This window comes from Ambystoma mexicanum, chromosome 3p, assembly GCF_040938575.1.
Source record: "Ambystoma mexicanum isolate Mex_15411 chromosome 3p, UKY_AmexF1_1, whole genome shotgun sequence".
Taxonomy (NCBI): Eukaryota; Metazoa; Chordata; class Amphibia; order Caudata; family Ambystomatidae; genus Ambystoma; species Ambystoma mexicanum.
In genome coordinates this window covers 874,194,363-874,216,211 of record NC_090925.1, presented here as the reverse complement: position 1 = coordinate 874,216,211, position 21,849 = coordinate 874,194,363, and the positions used below count along the sequence as shown (strand labels likewise).

Sequence of the window (21,849 nt, the reverse complement as noted above, 5' to 3'; positions counted from 1 at the left end):
ATGAGAGGAGAAATAATCTGTGCTTCTTCGGGCTGGTGGAGACAGAGGGCGAGACCCCGCTGGGTCTGGAGGGCAAGGTGCAGGACATAATACGGATCGTCCTGGGAGCAGACGCTGGAGAAGGGGTCATGATAGACAGAGTATATCGGGCGGGCGGGTGTAAGAGTCCCTCGCTCAGTGCTGGCACGGATACACTACTATAGAGACAAAGCAAGGATTCTGGAGAAGGCAAAGAATCCTTCGAGACATACAATATGGAGACTCTAGAGTGGCCATCTTCTAGGATCTCTCAGCCCTCACGCTGCTGATGAGGAAAAAATATGGGGCCCTCACCAAATGGCTACAAGAGAAGGGGGTCAGATACAGTTGGGGGGACCCATTCTACCTGGCTTTTGAATGGCAGGGGGAGAGGCATCACCTTGTGACTGAGGAGGACATCCAAAGACTCACAGACTACCTGGTTGGTGGCCATGCGGACCCCTCAGGGGAGTGGCCTGAGGGAGACCTGGATCCCACTCGGTGTCCGAGGGGCCCAGACTCGGCCAGGGGGAAACATAGGGTGAAAGGGACCCAGAAATTTCAGAAAACTAAACACCCCCCTGATGACCGTGGGGGTCACTTAAAGTGAAACAGAACTGCCTCATGAGTGATCTGCACAATAATGTGCGCTCTGCTGTCCCCAAGGGGACCCAGAGGGCCGAGGGGGGAATACATTGCCCAGAAAAATTGCCATAGTTGACTTGTTCTTGTTTCTAGGTTTGAGCCGACACCGCTCAGGTTGACAATGCACTGTTTGTAAGGTTGTGCCTGTTGTTGGTTGGAGATGTGGGGACTGAGGGGTGAGACTTGGGGGGCTGCTACCCGGGGCCATCGTTACACACTGAACGCAACGGTTCGATTTAGGAGTGGGGGAGCGGTATCCCTGTTAGACAAATAACCCAGGGCAGGGGACGGAGATGGACGCAGATGCTTCAACAGGGAGGGAGCGAGGGAGGGTAGGGAGGGAAGGGTGAGGGGGAATGAAGGCGCGAGGGTGGGGGGCTAGGGGAGAGGGGTGCGGGATGGAAGTAAAAGGGGAGGGGTTAGGTGGGTTAAACCCTGGACCTCCAGTTTACAGAAGGCCTTGGGCCGAGTGGGACGCGTGAGGACAGGGTTAGCAACGATAATTGTTGAAGGACGGGTGGGTACGTTGAACGTTAAGAGGCTGAATTCGCAAAATAAGTGGTCCCTTACTAGCAACATGTTCCACAAACAGAAATTAGTGGTTCTTTTCCTGCAAGAAACACATTATAGGTGGGGGCCTGAATTGACAATAAAGGAGAAGGAAATCGGGAGGAACTTTTGGGCTTCCCATAAATCCTCTAAAAAGGAAGGGGTGGGCATACTCTTGGACAAATCATTACACCTCACGGAGGTTGAGACCAAGAGGGGCTATGGAGGGAGGTTCCTGGGTATTAAGGGAACGTGCAAGGGTACGCGGATCACATTGGCCACCCTCTACGTGACCAATATGGGCCAGATAAAGTTTCTACGCCGGGTGTTCAGAGTAATGGATGAGTGGGCAGAGGGAGCCATGGTCCTAGGTGGGGACTTTTAGCTGACCCTCGACTAGACTGGTGGTTGGCAAAGGGGATGGGGGTGAAAGAGGTCATGAAGGATAACCTGGCCATGAGAGACCTCTTGCAGGAATATTACTGGGTCGACGTGTGGCGTAAAGAGGCCCAAGGGGTTGTACTTTCTTCTCCCCCCCGCATCATCGTACACACGAATCGACCTTTTACTGATATCGGAGGAGGGAGGGGGCGAGGTAGGGGTGCCGAGTGTGGAGGCTATTATCTGGTCTGACCACAAGCTGCCGGTGGTGGATTGCCAACTGCCAAGGGCCACAAGAAATTATAGGTGGCGTTGTAATGACACCTTATTGAGGGACCCAGTATTTAAAGAATTCCTGAGGAACGAAATGGAGGCCTACTTTGAGATTAACGACAATGGGGAAACTGAGATGACGGTAGTGTGGGAAGAGGCAAAGGCCACCTTTCGGGGCCTCCTTATTGCAGAGGGGTCAAAAAGGAAGCGCAAAAGGATGTTGATCGAGGGAAGACTTCGTGAGGAATGGAGGGCTATGCGGGCACGGCTTACCCGTAAAGATGAGAACCGGGAGGCTCTCTTGGGGGAAATGCAGGAGAAAAGGCAGGCTCTGCACACAGTTCTTATTGGGGAAGTGATTAAGAAGATGAGGTATACGCGGCAGCGGTATTACAAAAGGGGGGACAAGGTGGGGACCCTATTGGCACATAAAACGAGAGGCTGCAGGATCGAGAGGAGGGTGGGAGGTATACAGGACAAAGGGGGGAGGATGTGTAAAGAAGGGGAGAATGTAGCGGAATGCTTTGCGGATTTCTATAAAGAACTGTACACTAAACGGGAGTGGGAGTCGAGAGAGGACATCCATAACTACCTGGCTGGGCATTCCCTTCCCAAACTAAAGGACTCAGAATGAGAGACCCTGGACGGGGGAGATATCGTAAGAGGAGGTGAAGGGAGCAATTAAAAGGTTGAGGACAGGAAAGGCCCGGGGGGCAATGGCTATATGGCCAACTTCTTTAAACAATACCAATCCATCCTGGTGAAACCAATGGCCAAGTTGTTTTACGGAATTAGGGGGCAGGATACAATACCACTGACATTCCTTCAGGCCCTGATTGCCGTGATACCCAAACCGGGGAAGGACCCGACGGAATATGGTTCATATAGGTCCATCTTCCTCCTAAATGTGGACACAAAGATCTTCGCCAGGATCCTGGCAACATGTCTGGAGAGATACCTTCCCCGACTGATCCATCAGGATCAGGTGGGATTCGTGCTGAACAGACAGGAAGCAGACAGTAAGTAAAAAGCCCTCCACGGGCTGAACTCGAGGACTGTGCAGGAGGAGGGGGCTCTTCTGTTATCTTTGGATGCCGAAAAGGCCTTCGACAGGGTGAGCTGGGCATTCATGGGGGAAATTTTTGCATCTATGGGGATGGGCCTGAGATGGCTGTGTTAGATCTCGGCCTTGTATTCCAGCCCCTCAGCAAGGGTAGTGGTGAATGGTAATGGTAATGAATCGGGGTTGTTTTATCTGGGGAGGGGCACGAGACACGGGCTGCCCCCTATCCCCGCTCATATATGCATTGGTGATGGAACTGTGTGCGGCTTCTATCCGGAATGATGGGGGGATCAGTGGGGCAAGGGTGGGGGACACACATTGGAAGATCAGCTTGACTGAGGACAATGCGTTACTTTACATCACCAAACTATCCCAGTTGGTGCCACGTGTGCTGCGAACCTTAGAGCAGTATGGACACCTGTTGGACTTTAAGGTTAATCTGGGACTCTGCTTTAGAGAGACAGGTTTTGTTATCTCGGGATTCAGGTGACACAAAGCCCTAGTTACCTCTTTGCTAGTAATTTACTTCCTCTTTGGTTGGTGGTGAAGCGAGATATTGAACGGTGGGCAGGCTTAGGACTCTCATGGATGGCGCGCCTCAACTCAGTGAAAATGGTAATCCTTCCCAAGTTCTTGTTTCTGTTTCATATGCTGCTGACATTGGTGTCCAAGCTATTTCTGGTGGAGGTTAAATGGGTCATGTTAGGTTACCTCTGGACGGGTAAAAAGCATAGAATCTCCTATGAGGTACTGACAAGGCCAAAGGAGGAAGCAGGAGTGGGACTGCTGGACCTAGAGATGTATTATAGGGCATCTCAGTTGAGAATTTTGGTAGATCACTTTACTCCAGGGACTGGGAAGTAATGGGTGGCAATGGACAATGAGGTCCTGGCCACGGGCAAGTTGGATGAGTGGCTATGGGTTCCCAAGACACGCATTCCAGGGAGGGATCTGCGACACCCAGTACTGGGCATTTTGTGGTCTATGTGGAAGGAGGGAGTTGACTATAGATGGCTCACTATATGGCCCTCACCTCTGAGCTGCATTTCGGGTCCCCCGCTCAGGGACGGAATTGGAGAACCGCTTATGTTTCAACAGTGGTATGAGGCTGGTCTCAGTAGGGCGGGACAGTTGTTGGTGGGGGGAACTTTCATGTCATTAAAGGAGCTGGAGGATGCCCTGGGCTTAGAAAACCTCTTGCCCTTTCGTTATTTGCAAGTAAAGTGGACCCTCACCAAAGACAGATGGGGGGGGGATACCCTTAGGAGGGAATTAACAGAATTTGAAAAATTCCTGATTTCACTAAAGGGATCCAAAGGAGTGATATCTAGACTCTATAAACTCCTGCTTCTGGCAGCCCCGAGGGATCCTCCACCTGCGCAGGTGCAATGGGGGAAAGATCTAGGTGAGGATATTGATGATTGAAGATGGACCATTATGTGCAGACGGGCCAATTGATCAACTCCCTTGCTCCAGTACCGCCATCAGGCTCTGAAACCGCTGCACAGATGGCACTATCCTCCACAGAGGATAGCCCGGATGAGGGAGGGATACGACCCACATTGTGGGAAGTGTCACATTGAAAAGGGGGACTACATACACATGTGTTGGAAATGTCCGGTGGTGCAGACGTACTAGGAAGAGGTCCTGTCCAGGATAAAGGGGGTGGATGGGATAAGGATGACCCTATCCCTATTCTTCTTCTTTTTGGGGTTGGGGTGGAGGAGGACCATGGTGAGGCACAAGATCATATGTTTCAGGTCATGTTGGAGGCGGCTAGGTGCTGCCTGGCCCAAAGATGGAAAAGTCTGCGAATGCCAGTGGAGAAAGAGTGGGTTACCAAAGCCATGCAATTTACGACATGGAGTTTCTAACCCATCTCATAGATGAATCCAGGTCGTACAATGAAGGAATGTGGCTCCACTTTTCTGAAAAATACGGACGTCTGCTTGATGTGATTGGGCAACGTCTAATGGAGGGACCAGGTAGCGCACAGGTTTGGGGGAGACACTGTGCTTGAAGGATATGTTGCCTGTGATGAACAATGAAAAGTGGAGGTTGATGTGCCCAAGGTTCTAGCGTACACAGTAGAGCTACTCTGAACGGGAAGTGGAGGGATGTACAGTGCGTCCGACTCTTGATGTAGTAACGAATGAACGATCTATGGCTAAGTGGGAGGAGGGAGGGGAGGGAAATGTTATCATTGAAACTAGAAGGTATGTTACACTGTTATTATATGATGTTATAACCTAAATGCCAATAAAATCTGATGTTCAAAAAATAAAATAAGAAAATAAACCAAAGTACAACTGGTTTGTAGCAAAAGAACGATTGGAAGTTGTGCAAACTTTTAAATATTTGGGCAATGAGATCAGTTCAAAGAGAACCATGCAAACTGACTGTGATCGTATAATGAAGAAAACTAGATCGAACACCTCTGAAATATCAGCGCTTGACAGGAGATTTGGCAGATTCTCATCAATTCCTATGGTCAAGTACTATCACCAAAAAATGGTTCTGCGTCTGCTGTACTGAGTGGAATCAGGTCTATTGCCCAACATCTCGGGTAGAGTGGAGTCGTTGGTGTGGAAAAGGTTACTGACTCTTCCGAAGTGGACTCCGTTGTCTGTTATTAGACACAAGGGAGGCTTGGTTTGTTGCAAGCGCGTGCAGTTAGAAGCGATTGCAACTTCTGACATGTCTTTTGCTGCCTCCATCGAACTGTTTATTTTCAGAGGTTTCAAGGATGTATAAAGCTTTTTGCTGAGTATGATTTAGATCTTGAGAAGCTGCTAGCTGTATACATCGATAAAAAGAAGATTGTTTTTTTACTTGACTGGATCAGTAACATAGCGTCAGCATTGGAGTACCATTTATTCTATAACTTAGAATATGAAATAAGAGCATTTAATGACTTGCCTTTTTTTCTTGAAACAGCACCCATCAAGGAAACATCAATGTGAAATGATACGTTTCAAACTGAATTTATTTCCCACTAGGGAAGTTATGGGTGCAAGGCAGGGTATTGAGCGCTCTTCGCGGCTGTGTAGGTACTGCCTCCTGCAAATAGAAACAAGTTGTCATCTTTTAACAGAATGCCCTGTTCTGGTTGAAATTCGTTTTAACTTTTTTAGTCGTTTTATTTTAGATGTAGATTTGATTAACACTGAGTGGACTTGGGCAAGGAGTTTAAATAGCTGTGAGCTCTCATTGGATATATCAGTTTGAAAAATGTGTAATTTGTATTCTGTTAAATGACATGTCTTATATCTTTGTTATGTTTTGACGGTAATGGTTTCATATTAATTGAATTGTAATATAATCAAATTTTAACAATGTTTTTGAATTCCTGTTTTGCAAAGGTTATTTTATTAACCATATGCAAATAAATAAATAAACTTGCTTTACGTACAAATGTGCACTTGCTTCTTAAGTGGTGGGTTTGTATTGGGTTAAGGTGATTAGCAGCCCATCCACACAAGCTTAACCAATTCAGATAACATAATGTTAGTTGATTGGTAGGTTCAGGTTACGTCTGCCTGCTCTTCCTTGGTAGGTGTAAAATATGAGCTTAGCCGACTTTGGAGGAGTTTGTGTCACAAGATGCAACCTTGTCAAAGCCCTTATATATATATACTGTGTCGAGGTCCAGCGCCTGTCGAGGAATGCCATGGGGATGATATAAGGGTCCTAGGAGCCACCCGAAACCAGGGATGGGCCCAGGGAGGTAAGCCACCATTAGGTACCCCCATTAGCCCCTAGAGCATGGCAGGGAAAAGTCACAGAATCATCTTGAATGTACTGCCGCTCCAACTGTTAGAGTTTAGTGAAACACCTCAAATTGAATCAGGCCGAACCTGGCGTTGAGGGAAATATTGCAGGTCCTCCTTCACATTGCTTCCCAACTGTCGTTAGTGATGGAAGTCTCTACCCCATGTCCAGTGGTCGAAGTGTACGAAAAGAAGTAGTGGAACTATAATCTCTGCTGGCCTGCACCCACTCCCCACAAACCCCATCATCACGTCCCCTCCCACACACAATACAAACACCCAGGCACTTGCACCTGCTGTTTAAGGGAACTTTCAGTGCAGTGCACTGAAAGGGCAAGTTTCAACTTCTTCCTACACTTTTATTTTAAAACGAAACCATTCCGGAACGGTTTCTTTTTAAAATAAAAGTATAGGAGCTGTAAAAGGTAATTAAAAAAAGTAGAGGAGCACCGCTCCCGACCACTCCCGCTCACTTCGACCACTGCCCATGTCTCACGGAGTTTGGTAAGTGGTTTATTGATCCGGCCTGAAGCTGCTTATACAATGAAGACACCACCCCAGTCAGTAGTACAGTGCCCACAATGAATGCAAGAAGTAGTTCATCCGGGGGTATTGCAGGGAGCTCCCTCCACACTTTCCCAAGTGCTTGATGGAACCTACTATACTGTAGCCACCGGGAGGATTACTCTCCCGACTGTTTAGGAAGATTGGACCAAGAAATAAGGGAGCCGATTTCAAACATATCATCTAAGGTAGAGTAGCCCAAGGCAGCCCACCTGCCAGCAGCGGATTTACTTATTCTGGGGAACCCCGGGTAGAGGTTCCACATCGGCAGGTCCCTATGGAATGGATGAGGGTTGTTGACCAGCTTCCTTATTTTGTCCCAGGCCAGCGCGGTAGTGGGGGCTGGACTGGACACCCCTGGATCACGCCACAATGGGGGAGTATCAAGGGGATGGCCGTTGGCAAACCAATGTGCTGCGTATTGGGCTTGTGCTTTTAGCCAGTATTTCTCAAAATCAGTGGCGGCCAGCCCGCCATGATCGTAGGGTCTTGTGAGCGTGGCCCACTTGAGTCTCACTGCTCCAGAATACCACAATAACTCATTTATCAGAGACCTAAGCTCGGCGAACCTTGAAGCACCACGCCATATTGTAACATTTAGGAAGGGGTATAGCAGTTGCGGTAGAACTATCATTTTAAGGATTGAAACCCTACCGGCGAGAGTCATGGGTAGTTTGGCCAAGGTGAGCAGTTTTGGCCTGAGTTGTTGTGAATAGGATCCAAAGTTCCAGTTGTAAAGTGAGACCTGGTTCCTCGTGACCACCACCCTGAGATATTTGATTTCATTGGGGGCCCAGGAAAACCCCATCAGGTCCACCAGAGCCATGGGGGCTTCGGTCAAGGGGAAGAGCTCCGATTTGGAGCAATTGACCCTGAGCCCAGACAGGCGTCCAAAGCGATGGACGTCTTGCACAATGGAGCAAAGGTTCTTGTTTGAATCCTGGATGTAAAGCAAAGCATCATCTGCATACAAAGAAACAATTTGGGGATGGAGGGTGGGGGGCACCAGAAAGTCGCACCCCTCTACTTGCATGCTTTTGCTGCATCAAATCAGCTAGGGGCTCAATAACAACTGCATAAATGAGTGGGGAAAGTGGGCAACCCTGTCTGGTACCCCTGCAAATGTCGAGCGGAGGGGAGAGCCAACCATTGGAGCAGACCCTGGCAACTGGCAATATGTAAAGCAGCGTACCCATGAGATGAAGCGGGCCCAAAATTGCACTTTTTAAGCACTGCCCAGAGGAAGCTGATCAGGGTGCACCAGGTAGGTCATGTATGGAGCGAGTCTGAGGGCAAGTACCTTCTTAAAGATTTTAATGTTGCTTTTAATAAGTGATAAGGGATGGTATGAGCTGCAGTGGGTGGCAGGTTTATCGGGCTTGAGGAGCACAGTGATAACTGCCTCCCTAAGTGTGGTGGGGGGAGTACACCAGTCGCACAAGAGTCATCCCATAGTGCAGATAAGCGGGGTGCCAGGGCAATTTAAAGAATTTGTAATAATCTATTGTAAGGCCATCCGGGGCAGGGGCCCTACAAGAGGGAAGATCCTCAATGGCTCGTAAAATGTCGTCAGCCCCAATCGTGGCATCTAGAGCATCACTGGTGTCACCAGATAGTACCGAGAGTGGAAGACCGCCTAGGAATGTTTCTATTTTGGATTCGGCAGCATCAAAGAGCAGAAGATTTCGTTTACCCCTGCATCAGTATGGGTTAGGATCCCAGTGGAGTCCACAATCCGTGGAATATGACGTCTGCCAACCTCTTGATGCACCACCGTAGTCAGAAGCCTGTCAGGGTGTTCGCCCTCCCCTTATTGTCTCGCGATCCCCGGGTTATCGAGAAACTTATGTTCCCTCTCTGCATGCCCTTTAAAACTGTCGAGTGCCTCTTAATTTCACCAAGGGTGGCCGTGTCCGGGTGATTCGCATAACGTATTTCGAGTTGCTTAAGGTGGGCCTCACTCTTTTGGATATTCCGGGGAATTGCCCGAGGATCCCTGACTCCTTGGCGAGGGCCATTCTACGAATGTAAGCTTTGAAGGTCTCCCATAGCGTAGCCTGAGAATCCACACTGCCAGTGTTTGTTGTGAAATAGTCATCCATACATTCCCCAAGCTCGGTCTAAAATACAGGATCTAATAGTGCCCGCGGCTTGAGCCTCCAAAGGCGCATGTGAGCTTGCTCGTCCCTCCAGGTCAAAGGTAATTGGAGAATGGTCTGAATATGTCCTGCGGAGTGTGTCTGAGTCAACTGTCCAATTTATCAGTGTCCCCGAGACAAGCCAAAGATCAATTCTAGAATGGGAGTCATGAACAGAAGAGTATAAAGTGTACCCTCAGGGATTGGGGATGCAGGTGTCTCCAGACGTCCTCCACACCAAGCCCGGCCTGTCTTTTGAGTATGGTTTGGGCAGCCTGGGTCAACTGTCCGGCTCTATTACCAGACCTGTCCAGATTTGGGTCCACAATAGTATTGAAATCCCCACCCCACAGAATAGGAACAAGATGGTCCCCGGCCAATAAGCCAGCTATACATGTATAGAAGTCGGGGTCGTCAATATTAGGACCGTATATGTTGAGCAGTACCACTTCTAGGCCCGATAACATCCAGTGTGTGTGGGTTCCACCCACATTGGCAAGGAAAAATAGTGTAGTGACTTGTGAATGAGAATCATAACACCACGGCTCTGGGTGGAGTATTCTGTGTAAAAGTGCAGTGTGCCCAAGTTTCTGGCAAAGCTTACGCAACCTGATGCTAGAGCCTGAGTTTCTTGTAAAAAAAGGATCCAGACCTTATGATGTTCAGCGTAAAGCTGCAGTTCCGCATCTTGGCGTGATTACCCAGACCCCTTACATTCCAGCTCATGCACCCCAGAGTGTCAGCTGCCATCTGACCATAGTAGGAGACAAGTCTTGGACCCAGAACTGGCCTGTGGGGAACACATTTAAAGAACCAATTTGGGGGGTTGTAGGCATCTGATAGCTCTGTCACACATGTCAAGCGTTTTAAATTTAACATACTCCACTTATCCACCCCCCAGCCTCCTCCCAAACAGGACGGTGAATACCCCGTGACAAAAAAAACAGAAACATTTGTAACTCAGCATAGGGGGCTGTTTGCTTCATGCAGATCGGTCCACACTGCTGCAGAACAGAGAGTAGCAAGTACAAAGAGCATAGCAGTTTGCAGTTGAAGCTATCGCAGGGGAGATCAAGATGACTGGCACTGGAGCCAGTACCAGCCCAAATGCAGTAACATTATACGTTAGCACTCCAACTGCGGAAAGTAGAGTCGGCCATTAGCAGATAGACAGGTGACCCAAATCAGCCATGGAATTGTTGGTCCAAGAATTTCATTGTTTCCTAAGGGATCGTAAAGAAGTAGACTTTTTCTGAGTGTTCAACCATCAGCTTGGCAGGGAATAACATAGCATATTTGACCCTGAGGTCCCGAAGTCTCCTCTTCATTGCCATGAATGACTTCCGCTTCTGCTGCACGGCGATTTATAAATCAGGATAGAGATGAATCCTATTGGATCCAAGCAGGAGCTCACCCTTGGCCCTGGCTGCCCTCTGCAGTGTCACAACCCTCAGCCCTGATCCCCACTGGCAAGCCCATTGGCCAGGTTGAATCAGGGCTCGGATCACTAATAAGGCCTGGCATCCACTTCTCAGGCCCTCTTGGGGCCAGTCCTGGCGCCTTTGGTGCCAGGCTCATTAGTAAGGAAAGACATCTGCTTGAGGAACTACTTTATTTAGGCTTTCAGCCAACATGGAGGCATCCACATAGCTTGATTCCTAGAACCAAGCTATGCGGTCTAGTGTTTTGGGTGTGGTGGCCTAGGGACTACTTTACCTGGACTACCAGACCCTCGAGCAGTATTTACGGTGCATGCTGCACCATGAATTGAGAGATTGGAAGGACTTACTGTGGATAGCCGAGTATGCATATAACAACTCTGTACATTCTAGCACGGGCCAAACACCTTTTTACACCTTGTATGGCAGACATCCACGTAATCAGAACTTGACCTTCCTGCCAACTTGGAAATGCCTGCATTAAATACTCTTCCTACAACCATCACTCAGGCGTTCAGAAAGGCGAAAGAACATCTTATTCATGCTTAAGAAAAACAAAAGCACTTCGCCGACCAGCATCGGAAAAAGGCCCCAGACTATCAAGTAGGAGACCAGGTTTGGTTAGCCGCCAAATACGTACCCATCAAAGGGACCCGGACCTTCCATCCTCGATATTTGCGACCCTATCCCATCAAGGCAATTATCAACCCAGCAGCCGTCAAATTGGACTTACCACCTAATCTACAAATCCATCCGGTATTCCACATGTCCCTCTTAAAACCAATGCAACCCGGTACACGAATCAAGACACCACCTCAACCTATACTAATAGATGGAGAACCAGAATTCGAAGTCAAGGGCATCCTGGACTCTAAGTACTCTAGAGCCAAGTTGTACTATCTCGTCGACTGGAAGGGGTTTGGGCCTCAAGATAGATCCTCGGAACCCAGTGAGAACATCCATGCACCACGTCTGATCAAGAAGTTTCATCAGAACTTCCCAACTAAACCTGGATCACGCAGGAGACACTCCTTGAGAGGGGCCTTGGGGGGGAGTGCTGTCACGACCCTCAGCCCTGATCCCCACTGGCAAGCCCATTGGCCAGGTGGAATCAGGGCTCGGATCACTAATAAGGCCTGGCATCCACTTCTCAGGCCCTCTTGGGGCCATTCCTGGCGCCTTTGGCGCCAAACTCATCAGTAAGCAAAGACATCTGCTTGAGGAACTACTTTATTTAGGCTTTCAGCCAACATGGAGGCATCCACATAGCTTGATTACTAGAACCAAGCTATGCGGTCTAGTGTTTTGGGTGTGTTGGCCTAGGGACTACTTTACCTGGACTACTTTACAGTGGCTATTTAAACCACACTCGAACAAGGCCACACGCTTCGCGTTACTTTGCTTTTAGCAACGTGACGCTCACTGTGTCCAGCTTTCTCATGAGCCTGGTGAATTCCGGACCTGCAGAAAAACCAAGAACATCGTTAGCAGCAGAATCTTACCTGCATTCATCATCCTTCACTGCTCGCAGCTCCTGGGCAGCTCTGTTGGTGGAGTTCACCGCCCGGATCGAAGGACCTGAGAAAAGGAGAAAGACATCATTAAAAGAGGTAGTGGAGACATTACAACCACAAAGCGCTTAAAGACTTATCTGGTTGGTTGGTTTTCGGCCGGCATAGCTCCTGAACTCCATCTGCGCTGGGAACTCACCACGACCTACGAAAAGAGAAAAGCACAGGTCAGTGAGGACAAGACATCGCTGCGCTACGCAAAGCACATCCTTACCGCATCATAGCGCTATAGCGCGCCATCATCTCTCGGTGAGAACCAGCATATCCAGTTCTCCAAGCGGACACTCCGCACTCCTAGGGAGATAAAAAAAAGAGACATTTAGAACAGAGAAAAGGCATGCAAGAATTACGAGGCCATCAATCGCAATAAGACCTACCTGAAAGACACTACAAGGGCAGCAGTCAGTGAAGTAACTGTACCGCCAGCACCCACAAAAGACAACGCGCCCTTGCCCAGAGAGCAGGACGGAGAGGCCACCGATTCCGACAACCAGGTGAGAGGAGAACCTGGAGGGGCTGGAAACACAAGGGAGGTGGGAGAAAACTTACCTTGGTTGCCCAGTCCTTATATAGTCTTCATTTCAGGGCAGAATCCCATCGACACCGAGACCACACCAGAGAATCATTGGGAAGGGCACCAATGACCAACTGGCTGGGTGGCGTCCCCGTGGATTCTAGGTGAGCGTAACAGAACGCAAAGCCTCACATAAATAATCCACCTGGGCGCCATGGAAACATCAGAAATCGACCAATTGGCCCAATTGTTGGGGGACCTTCGTGCTGAGGTTCATTCAGCCTGACAAGAGACTAATGCACTCCGAAGAGACCTAATGGTGACCAAGGAGCGCACCAATGAAATCAGGAGGCAATTCTTGCAATCGCAGGCAGGGCAGACTCCTCTGCCTGGAGGAAATCCACCGATGCAAAATCCTATCTCACCATCTTATACCCCCACACCAGTACAGATCACGCTGCCTGGAACAATTCCCCTGGCACCACCAGAAAGGTTTTCGGGCGACCCACGGAAGTATGCAGCATTCATAAATCAGTGTCGCCTTCACTTCCTTTGTCGCCCTGGGGCATTTCCAAATGACCAAGCTCGGGTAGCTTTCATCTTATTATACTTGAGTGGAAGTGCAGCGGATTGGTCGGTGCCGTTGGTGACCCATAATGATCCGTTGTTACAGGACTATGGGGGGTTCGAGAGAGAAATGGAAAAACTGTTTGCTCGCCAAACCCAGGAACAAGCAGTGGATAATGAACTTTTATCCCTCCGGCAGGGGAACCAAGACTTGTTAACATACATTGCGACTTTCAATAGACTGGTTGCTGAAGCCAGGTGGCCAGAAAACAAAAGAACCACGTTATTCCATCGAGGCTTACGAGGCGAATTAAAGGACGTCTTGGCCTAGGTAGTTGATCCCCCCAGAGACTGTACCGAATTCATAAATCTGGTCGTGCAGCTAGACCATCGGTTGCAGGACCGAAAAGCAGACTGGTCCAAAGCAGACTCTCGAGTAGTTTATGTTCGGCCTAAAGACAATGCGCTACGGGGGCCAGACAACGCCGTGGAACCCATGCAGATTGGAGGGATACGACCTCCATTAACAAAACAAGAGCGGGATAAAAGAAGACAACAGCAACTTTGTTTGTATTGTGGAAAACCAGGACATTTTCTGAAAGACTGCCCAATAAAACCCCCAAGGAGGACAGTCTGGGCCACAGAAAAGGATGAAGATAAGGAATCGGAAAACTACCAAGCTCGGCAACCGTAGAGGTCAGTTTGTCGAGGGATGAGAAAGAGCCACTGACCTTACACTTTGTGATACCCGTGATCTTAATAAATCACCAACAATCATCACAAATGCATGCCGTAGAAGCGTACATCGACAGCGGAGCAGTTGGGAACTATATAGTCTACCAGGGACAAGGTGACTACCGTGGATGGGACAGAAATCGCCTCCGGACCAGTAACCCAGTGCACAGCAGTAGTAACCTTGCTGTCATCGGGAGTGTATTTCGTTCTATCTTATAAAGGCACCTCAGTTCCGGTTGATACTAGGGATACTATGGTTGGGTGCTCACCACCCTTTGATAGACTGGCAAGGCACGGAAATTAACCTTCTCCAGCAACTGCTCCCTAACTTGCTACTCTCCTGACCCGGAACCCGACTCCTGTGTCTCCAAGACTTCCAATACTAGAGCCTCTACTCTGGGAGTAACTAATACTTTGCCAGATGAATATCGTGACTTTCAGGACGTATTCCAAAAAGACCAGGCTAACACATTGCCGCTGCATAGGCCTTATGATTGTCAAATTGACTTTATTCCTGGGGCACAAATCCCTTGCGGCAGGATCTACTCTCTTACCGAACCAGAAAACCTTCACCTGAAATCCTTTTTGGACCAGTACCTTGCAAACGGATTTATCCACCCATCTAAGTCCCCAGCAGCCAGTCCTTTGTCCTTCGTACCGAAAAATGAAGGGGACTTGAGGACCTGTATTGATTACCGCGCAATAAACCAGATAACCGTGAAGAACCGCTACCCCTTGCCTCTTATCCCGGAAATGCTAGACCAAGTCAAAGATGGCCAGATCTATACAAAATTAGACCTTCGGGGAGCATACCACCTGGTCCGGGTCAGACGCGGAGATGAGTGGAAAACCGCTTTCCGTAGCAAATATGGCTTGTTTGAATATCAAGTCATGCCTTTTGGCTTATGTAACGCTCCCACAGCGTTTCAATATTTCATGAATGATGCCTTGAGAGAACTGATTGGCGTTTGCGCCTTATTGTACATTGATTACATCTTGGTCTACTCAGCCTCACAACAAGATCATATCAGGCATGTTTGTTCAGTCCTCACCAAGCTCCGCCAACATCGTTTGTATGCAAAGCTGGAGAATTATTTTTTTCACGTCACCGAAGTTGAATTCCTTGGTTTCATACTTTCACCGAAAGGCATCAGAATGGACGTACATAATGTTGAAGCTATTCTAAAATGGCCATCACCATCATCTCTGAAGAGGATACAGAGCATGCTAGGCTTTGCAAACTTTTACCGCCGGTTTATCCCAGACTTCCCTCAGGTTGTGCACCCGATCACAGTACTGCTACGAAAAAGCAATAAAAAGTTTGCTTGGACTGAGGAAGCAGAAAGAGCCTTTCAGGAATTGAAACAAAGGTTCACCTCTGCTCCAATCCTGCGGCACCTGCGTCCAGACCTCCCTTATGTCGTAGAAACTGATGCTTCCAGTATGGCAATGGGAGCGGTCCTTTCACAGAGGGACCCAGAAACTGGCCAGCTGCATCCTGTGGCCTTCTGGTCAAAAAAATTCTCAACCCCAGAAACTAATTACTCCACCACAGACAAAGAACTCCTAGCCATCAAGTCCGCTTTCAAGGCGTGGCGACAATACCTTCTGGGAGCTAGACACACCATTACAGTGATCACAGACCACCAGAACCTGCAATATCTCAAAACAGCCAAAGCCCAATCTTCACGCCAGTTACGGTGGGCCCTCTTCTTCGCCGAATATGACTATGTGATCACCTTTCGACCAGGGGTCAAGAATGGGAAAGCTGACACCTTATCTCGAATGGGCATCGATGAAACGGTGTATACAACTCCAGACCCGGTAGCCATCAGACCTGAAGACAAACTCTTGGGTATCACAACAGCGTTATCACAAGCCGAATTACAAAACAAAATTCGACAGTCAATGAACCCGGATGCTTTCCTCACATGGCAAACTCAAGGCGAACAATATTGCATCAAGGATCAGTTACCTTATTTTAGGGACTGGCTATATGTACCCGAGAAGGAGTTACAACAGCATATCATTTCAGGTTATCATGATTCTCTGATCGAAGGACACCCTGGAATCGCTAAAACTTTAGCCAAGGTAAAAAAGTACTTTTGGTGGCCTACCTGGCGTAAGGACATTCGGGGTCATTCCGAGGTTTGAGGTAAGGAATTACCGGCACCGTTAAGGGTGCCGATGCCGGTAATCCCTTACCTCCGTATTCCGAGGTCCCTTTGCGGGTCCTTCCGTACCTCCTGCTTTTAGCAGGAGTAAAGTACGGGACCCGCAAAGGTACCTCGGAGGTAATTATGGTACCGTAATTTACGGTGCCGTAATTACCTCCTTCCCCATTCCCATTGAGCCTTATGGGGCAGAAATGGGAATGGGGAAGGGCAAAAGGTGAATGGGGAATTACCGGTCCCTCCAATTCTGGAATGGACCAGTAATTACTCCATTCACCATTCCGGATTTGGGACGTTTTCGGAGGCAACCATGGAGCTAATTATTCCATGGTTAGCTCCAAACCCGGATTGAGGCCCATTGTCCAGTATGTTCAGTCATGCGGCGTCTGTGCACAAAATAAATCACAGAAACAGAAACCATTGGGTCTCCTACAACCACTGGACATCCCTCCCTCTCCATGGCATACTCCGTCCCTCGACTTTATCACTGATCTGCCACCGAGTCAAGGCTTTAACACCATTCTTGTAATCGTGGATTTGTTCTCAAATATGGCACATTTTATTCCTCTCAAGGGCCTCCCCGATGCATTCCACCCTAACAGACGTATTTCTGGAAAACATTGTCAAGCTGCATGGCTTTCCATCAGTTCTGGTCTCCAATCGAGGCAGCCAATTTGTATCCAATTTTTGGAGAAAATGTTGCGCAATGGCACAGATTGACCTCCGGCTATCCACCAGTGACCACTCCCAGACAGACAGCCAAACCGAGAGGACCAACCAGACCCTCGAGCAGTATTTACGGTGCATGCTGCACCATGAATTGAGAGATTGGAAGGACTTACTGTGGATAGCCGAGTACACATATAACAACTCCGTACATTCTAGCACGGCCAAACACACACCTTTTTACACCTTGTATGGCAGACATCCACGTACATCAGAACTTGATCTTCCTGCCAGCTTGGAAATGCCTGCAGTAAAGACTCTTTATACAACCATCACTCAGGCGTTCAGAAAGGCAAAGGAACATCTTATTCATGCTTAAGAAAAACAAAAGCACTTCGCCGACCAGCATCGGAAAAAGGCCCCAGACTATCAAGTAGGAGACCAGGTTTGGTTAGCCGCCAAATACGTACCCATCAAAGGGACCCGGACCTTCCATCCTCGATATTTGGGACCCTATACCATCAAGGCAATCATCAACCCAGCAGCCGTCAAATTGGACTTACCACCTAATCTACAAATCCATCCGGTATTCCATGTGACCCTCTTAAAACCAATGCAACCCGTTACATGAATCAAGACACCACCTCAACCTATACTAATAGATGGAGAACCAGAATTCGAAGTCAAGGGTATCCTGGACTCTAAGTACTCTAGAGCCAAGTTGTACTATCTCGTCGACTGGGGTTTGGGCCTCAAGATAGATCCTGGGAACCCAGTGAGAACATCCATGCACCACGTCTGATCAAAAAGTTTTATCAGAACTTCCCAACTAAACCTGGACCAGGCAGGAGAGACACCTTGGGAGGGGTCTTGGGGGGGAGTGCTGTCACGACCCTCAGCCCTGATCCCCACTGGCAAGCCCATTGGCCAGGTGGAATCAGGGCTCGGATCACTAATAAGACCTGGCATCCACTTCTCAGGCCCTCTTGGGGCCAGTCCTGGTGCCTTTTGCGCCAGGCTCATCAGTAAGCAAAGAGATCTGCTTGAGGAGCTACTTTATTTAGGCTTTCAGCCAACATTGATGCATCCAAATAGCTTGATTCCTAGAACCAAGCTATGCGGTCTAGTGTTTTGGGTGTGGTGGCCTAGGGACTACTTTACCTGGACTACTTTACAGAGGCTATTTAAACCACACCCGAACAAGACAACGCGCTTCGCGTTACTTTGCTTCTAGCAACGTGACGCTCACCGTGTCCAGCTTTCTCACGAGCCTGGTAAATTCTGGACCTGCAGAAAAACCAAGAACATCGTTAGCAGCAGAATCTTACCTGCATTCATCATCCTTCACTGCTCTCAGCTCCTGGGCAGCTCTGTTGGTGGAGTTCACTGCCCGGATCGAAGGACCTGAGAAAAGGAGAAAGACATCATTAAAAGAGGTAGTGGAGACATTACAACCACAAAGCGCTTAAAGACTTACCTGGTTGGTTGCTTTTAGGCCGTCATAGCTCCGGAACTCCAGCTGCGCTGGGAACTCACTGCGACCTACGAAAAGAGAAAAGCACAGGTCAGTGAGGACAAGAAATCCTGCGCTACTCAAAGCGCCTCCTTACTGCATCATAGCGCTATAGCGTGCCATCATCTCCCGGTGAGAACCAGCATATCCAGTTCTCCAAGAGGACACTCCGCACTCCTAGGGAGATAAAAAAAGAGACATTTAGAACAGAGAAAAGGCATGCAAGAATTACGACGCCATCAATCGCAATAAGACCTACCTGAAAGACACTCAAGGGCAGCAGTCAGTGAAGTAACTGGACCGCCCGCGCCCACAAAAGACAACGCGCCCCTGCCCAGAGAGCAGGACGGAGAGCCCACCGATTCCGACAACCAGGTGAGAAGAGAACCTGGAGGGGCTGGAAACACAAGGGAGGTGGGGGTAAACTTACCTTGGTCGCCCAGTCCTAAAATAGTCTTAATTTCCAGGCGGAATGCCATCGACACCGAGACCACACCAGGGAATCATTTGAAAGGGCACCAACGACCAACTGGCTGGGTGGCGTCCCTGTGGATACCAGGTGAGCGTAACAGCAGTCCGTCCCTCTCTTGGAAGTTCAGAACTCTGGCGATGATTGGACCGGGCTGGGCGTCCGCTTTGGTTTTGCAGTCAGTGAGCGATGTGCCCGCTCTATAGCAAATTGAGGCGAAAGCTTGGGGCCATCCAGCATTGAGAGGAGGGTGTGCTTAACAAAGTCTTCCATGGAACTAGTAATGTCGTCCTCTAGGACCCCTATGATACGTATATTAATATGCTGTGACCTGGACTCTAAGTCCTTGTTTTTCTTGTTGCCGATCTGTACCTGTTTGGTGAGAGCAGTAAGGTTGGATCTAAGAACGTTGATGTCATCTTCCTCCAGCCCAATCCTGGTCTCCACCTCGGCAACGCGGGTGTCGGTCTTCTCCATGCGTGCCTTTATGATATGATATAATATGGCATTTATAATGTGCCTATACACAAGTGTTTCAAAGCGCGAGGAGGCAAGGGAGGGAGAATAAAGGGAAGACAGAGACAACGATCTTACTAGGTCAGGTGACCTTGAGATCGCACAAGTGCAGGGGAGAGGGTTGGGAAAAAGTGTGAGGGGAATTGTGCCATTCATGTCGTCCCGTTTAGTGTAGAGGGTAGTGAACCCCTCCCGCATGTAATCCATCATCCGTTGTAGTTCTGAGGGTTCCTCAGCTGGAGATTGTGGGGGGCCGTGCACCGCATCACCCACTCCCCCTTGTTCCCTGGGGGTTTGTTTAGCAAACATATTTAAAGAACTTTGCTTCTTCCCTCCACCTTTTGTCATGTCTGCACCCCAGGCTCCAGGGGAGGACGGGCAGGCTGGATAAACAGTAGTTACTGACAGGGGGCCAGGAGGGTTGCTGGTAAGAGGGGCATGATGTCAAGTGTATTGTCTCGCACTAGGACTCTCAAGCAGGTAGGCACCAGCAGCGGTACCCAGGGAGCCAATGATGGCCCGTCCACAGCACAAGGGCAAGCCCACCCGAATCGGTAGAACCACAGCCTTGGCTTTGTATTAACGGTCAGTAGAACAGGAGTGCCAGCAAGAACCAGGAGTATCTGTTGTATCAGAGAACAGCACTGTGCACCATTGGGATGGGAGGAGAAGTTGTATTCCACAGGGTTATGCAGTGCGATCCTCAAAGGATAGTGGCCCCGGCACAAGGGAGGGGTGCAGGAGGCAGCACAACTGGACACCACGGGAAGCATGGGCAAGGGTATCCTGGCACGCAGCCCCCCAACGTCAGACCTCCGCCCAGACAGTCCTTAGGTATAGTGGCTATGAATGCCGACTGAGCTTGGAAAGCTGTAGTTAGTTGGGTGCATTGGGACAGGCACGGGCTATCCCAAGGAACAAGGGGCGAAACATGCCGGGCTGAATCCACACATGGCCTCAGATAATAAAATGTGACTGGAGCAGCGGCACTGGCAGACTGGGGCCCAACCTTGGCCCGGCAGCAATGGACAGTACATTCAGAGCCTCAGTGCCAGTAGGTGGGAGAGCACCACCATAGGGATTCATCCTCTTTGTTACACAGAAAGTACTTAGTGAGGCCAGGAGGAGCACAGCAGACTCGGGGCTAGCAAGAGGGGCCAGTAGACAGGCCACCAAGCAGACAGTAGACAGATCCCAGGGACTGGAACCCACCACACCGGGAGGGTATCCGGGGACAGGGCCGGTCCCCAAGTGGAGTTAAGTAGGCCCCGCCAGTGGGGCAAGGGGAAGATGTGGGCAGCCCACCCACCACAACAAGGCTCACCTCTGGGTCATAAATGGGGAAGAGTTCCATAGCTCCAGTATGGATTTTTGTCACTCAGCAGGTCAGAGCAGCGAGATCAATCAGTAGATCCTTAGTTTGTCGTGCCAGCTGGCGCCCCCAGCATACGTCGAGCTGAGGGCACTGGGGAAGGCCAGGAGTCCAATTCAGGCTGCAGGCGCTCAGGGCAGCAGGGCAGAGTGGGCTGCCATCACCCCAGGAGAGGGACACACCACGCTGCACCAACCAGTGTTGTACGGAAATCTCACGGTCCAAGTAGGGCCAGCCGCGGGAGCCCCGGCGCAGTCAGAGTGGAGGCCCAAGAATGGAGAAGGGACGCGCACAAGCCACGTACCAGTAGTGAGTGTCCAGATGGGGTTGGGGAAAGCTGGAGCTAAGACCGCCTCCAGCAGTCAAGGCAAGCCGCTCCAGGCACAGGGACACTGGGGCAGCGGGCACCCAGGGAGATGGGCAGGAATGAGGTGTGGGTAGCAGGGAGCAGCCTCAACAGCGGAGGGTACCCCAAGGGACGGCGCCAGGGCTCTGCGGATCCAGGGCACCCAACAGGGCAGCCAGAACCTCTCCAGGTGGCAAACGTGGACTCTGCAACAGCGGCACAGGGTTGACACCACCCAGGAATCAGCTGGTGTGGTGGCGAGAACCTCCGGTTGAGGTGCCGGCTGACTCACAGCATACAGCGTGATACTAGGATGATAAACCTGCAGCTATGTGGTCAACGTCAACAGCAGACCCGCACATCTAGGTGGCCATCTTGTTCACGCGTGAAACAGCGCCTGTAACATTATATTTCTAACTGAGCTGATGAGTCTATGCATTTCGTTAATTAGGTATAATATTTACAAGGTTGATATATATATTGTGTGATTTTATAAATCTAGCATCAATCTCAGTAGTAAACGCAATTTAGTGTAAAAAGTAATAAGGTGCTCTTGATGAGCACAT

At 49.5% G+C, this 21,849-nt stretch overlaps 1 protein-coding gene across 1 annotated transcript in view; it reads right to left on the bottom strand.

Annotated features, from left to right (window-relative positions):
- LOC138581041 (sulfotransferase 1 family member D1-like) overlaps positions 1–21,849 on the bottom strand; it is a 286,939-nt gene that overhangs the window by 159,444 nt on the left and 105,646 nt on the right. The window lies entirely within an intron of this gene.